Here is a 4,535-nt window from a genome sequence, read left to right on the forward strand (position 1 = left end):
GACAGCCAAAAACAGATACGTGCATGTTTACATATGCACGCATCAATGCACACATTCTCACACAACGCACTGTTATTTGTATATATATGTGTTTACGCATATAAGTGTATGCGTGTATAATAACATACAAAATAACGGTAGTTCCTCCGTCAATTTCGACGATGAGTATCCAATTCTGTTAACTGGAGAATCTAATGTTAAATTGAATTAGTATTCCACCCATAACCTGAACCATTGAAGAAAATTTTGGCGAGAATAACGAGGCGCGATATATAAGAAGATTGGACTTTTGAATTCCAGGTTCAACTCGTCCAAAGGAATTATAGAAGATTCGTGTCGACGTAAAAAGCTACCCAGGGGTATCGAACCAAAAGCCTTTTCATTGACAAGCACAATTCGTATCTTAACAGCTTACACATATTGTACATGTCTATTGCATTACGCCATTAGACGCAATTGTCACTACAAGCGCACACACACATACACACACATGCGCATACACACACACACACACACACACACATATCATCATCAACATTTAACGTCCGTTGTCCATGCTGGCAAGGGCTGAACCGTTTAACCAGAGCTGGCAACCTGAGGAGCTGCACAAAACTCCAGTCTGATTTGGCATGGTATCTACGGCTGGATGTCCTTCCTAACGCCAACCACTCCGAGAGTCTAATGTGTGATTTTGATTTGTATCTATTTTGTTAAATGCTAAAGGACGAAACTCTCAGTACTGGAGTCACTCTGCTACTTCTACCAATTATATATGTACATGTGTGTGTGTGTGTGCGTGTGCGTGCGTGTGTGTGCGTGCGCGCGTGTGTGTGTGTGTATTCAGGTAAGTAGATACACGCACATAAAAGTATATACATAGTCAAACAAATACGCGCGCACACATGAATATGCCCTATATTCAGACACGCATGTGAATATCGACAAATCCTCGCACGCATCTATACACACATACGCACTCATACTCTTGTGTATAGAAACACACACATATACAAGGCCAGACGGACGAGGCAGAATTATATAAAATAAAAGTTTAATACAAGTCTAGTGTTTAGCCCCTCCTCCCCCTCTCTCTTTCTCTCTATAGGACGACGTAACGGGCAAGCTGTTTGAAAAATATGAATAATCCACGTGAATTATCCCCGTAACATTGTAACTGATTTTATAATTTGATCCTTGATTTCTAACTAGTTCGTAAGTGCTAACGCACGAAACTTTCAATACTTGAGTCACTCTGTTATTTCTACCAATTAATGATTGACAGATAGATTAACAGACATAGACTCACCCACACAGTCATAAAATTGAGATTATTGCTAACATATTTCAATAGAACATTCATCAAACATTCTGCTTAGAAATACTAATGAGCATTACTTCAATTATGAATGGCCGTTTAATCATTTCAACGTGCCATGAAATAGTTGTTGTCACGTTTCGATATTATTAGCTCTCTTCAGCATGGCTTAGTGTCCACTGCATATATCGAAGTAATGACATGTTAATCATTAAATCGGTATAAATCACTGTACTTGAGTAAGTATATTAGTTAGCTTGTTCATAATATCAGTTAGCTTGTTCATAATATTAGTTAGCTTGTTCATAATATTAGCTAGCTTGTTCATAATATTAGTTAGCTTGTTCATAATATTGAAGTTCATTTCTCAGGGACACCATGAAAAAAATTCTATTAATGCAGACAAACTATATCAACATGTATATCAGCTTGTATTTTCTCTGTACACTCGGGTACCTTTAATGACGTTCACTTTATCGACAACATCCTGTCAGGAAATTCAGGAAGAGTAACATTATTTTAAATGATCATGTAGTAACTAATGAGCCTAAGAACTACTTGGTATCAATCAGAGCGTAGTTCCCAACCAGCTTCAAGTATCACGAGCTATTCCGTAAATACAGCTTTAAAGTTAGTTACAAAGGAAAAAGAACATTCTAGAATCTGGATATCATTGCTGTACAAAAGAAAAAAAAATTCATTGTTTATAGAGCTGTGATGGTGCCACACGTAAATTCTTGGAAATGAAGATCATCAATAATGGCATATGGAAGCGCAACTACAAGAGATATTTCTTGAAACACATGCTCACCCAGGTATTAAGAAAAACGAATCTCACGCAACGTTGTTAACATGTATGGAGTCTAAAGGATGAATGCACGAACTATATTGATATTGTTTACACTTGACGTCTCGGATACGAAACGTCGGAACAAAAATCAGGGCTGGCTATAATTTCTATGGAATATCTGTCGAGATTACCTTAACAAGTGATGTAAAGCGCACTGCTAACACGGTATTGACTTATATAAACGTTTAATATACTTTATAGTATATTATGGTTGAATAACGAAATACTGCATCCCTATAAGTCACTTATATATTGATATCAAATGGTTAACGTGCAAAGGCTACTATACATAAATGCTTCATTTTTCCCCAAAAGAATAGTGTACAATTAAGAGAAAATTGGCTGCTATATCCAGCAGATCAATTGACTACACAGAAACGCTCTTGTTGACATATCTTTGTGTTGTGTGGGAATGTGTGTGTGAGAGAGTGGGCGGGGAGATTGTTTGTTATTTTGTCTGTTTCAATGCTGTTTGAATATTATCGTGTTGGTTTTTGTGAGATTAAATATATTGATTTTAGTCAGGAGGGAAGATAGACAGTACATTTGCCTCTTTACAGGGCTTCCAAGTATGGTGGAAGAGGAAGACGAAAGTGGTCTCCAGCCTGAGATCTGGCCTGACTGCTAACAAAGGAGTGGATTTCGCTGAAGTCACCCAAAGAGCAAAGTATACTACACGTAAGTTATGGCGGGATTTGATCTCAATAAAATGAGGCACAACAAATACTGCCAGGCCTCAGCCAGTAGCGCTCTTCCTCGAATGTTTCCTTGTCTGCCTTATATCGTTTGTCTATTTCATGACCGTTCCAAGCTCATCTATGTACATTGTGTTACGAAATAAGTCTACTGTGCACATTTCCCTCGTGTATTTGTAACCACGATTCTTTTGGTTCGTTTACATCTGATCCCCACTGAAACGATCAGTAGTTAGTTGTTTTTATTCAACAATAAATAACACAGATATGGTCTTTAGTGGAAACGTGATGCCGTGAAGTCTTTCCACACAGGCACAAATTCCCTGCAGCTTATTTACTAACAGTGCCATTGTGTAATTCCAACAAAACCGGAAATATTTATTTGGTGGTTTCACCAACAAAGTCTATTTTCCCGTGTTCTAACTCTCAGTTGGAAATAACACCCTCTGTTATCAAAATGTTCCCACAGACATCTCAAATTCTCTACTCGGCCGCTCGTTACGGTTTTCAATTTCTTGCTTGTTTACGTTGGTTAAAATAGTTTTCATTTCAATATGTTTGCTCACTTTGTTTTAATATGTTCTTATGGGAATATATGGCAATTTATTTTCAATATATTGCCATGTTGTTTCGGGAATATATGGATGCATATGATTGGTTGAAATTGAAAAATATTTAAATATTAAATATCCGTAACTTCTTTGTTTTTAAATTCTTCGAAAAGAAGGAAAAATGGTTATGATTATCGTAATTAGCATGAAAAACTACATCTGGAGAAATTTTTTCTCAGAAAATTGGATTTTTACGTGTGAAACCGTGAAAACAAAACAATCTCCACTACAGTCTTTTTTTTTTCTTTTTAGTCCCAAAAGGATGAAACAAAGCGAAGTTCCCCACGGTCGGATTGGAACTCAGAATGAAAACCGTAGAAAAATTTTAAATGAAAATAAGGGATCCATGGAGTTCTATCCTACGCAGAAACGGTTACACTACTTCACTGATTGGAAAAGCGTTCGATTCTGTTAGTCTTACATCTTTCTGTGTTTGTGTAAGTCTGTAGACATTTGTGTTACCCTGTATATTTATGTACTGGCGTACTTCTAACTACGCGCTTGAGTGTTAAAGTTGTGGATGTTTCACAGTTTGCGTATTGTCGTGAGCTGTCAATACATATGCGTGTGTGCATGCGTGTTTTACATGTGCGTGTGCGTATTTGAGTATATGTGATGTGTCATCGCATGTGTGTATATGCCTTTGCGGCTTTTGTTTAACATCACAAATCTCAGACCTATGATCAAGGACGTTCCATATATGCCTATCTTGTATATTCGTGTATCGGTGACTACATTATCCAAATTGTCCATCTACTTCTGAGAAAATGGGATATGATTTAAGGGAGTTGTGGCTGCAGTTTTCAGCAAATGATGCTACTGCATAGAGAATCCAGAGATTTTGGGGATGGGTGTTATGCGTGTGCGCGTGTGTATATATGGGGTGGGCTTATATGTATATGTGTTGTTATCTATATGGTGATTTGTCCTGTGTTGTTTATATTTGTGAGAGTGCATTTGCACTGTTATGTAAATATTTCTATGTATATGTGCATATATACATATATAAACACACACACACACACACACACACACACACACACACACACACACACACACACACA

The sequence above is a fragment of the Octopus bimaculoides genome, chromosome 7, assembly GCF_001194135.2.
Source record: "Octopus bimaculoides isolate UCB-OBI-ISO-001 chromosome 7, ASM119413v2, whole genome shotgun sequence".
NCBI classification, from domain to species: Eukaryota; Metazoa; Mollusca; class Cephalopoda; order Octopoda; family Octopodidae; genus Octopus; species Octopus bimaculoides.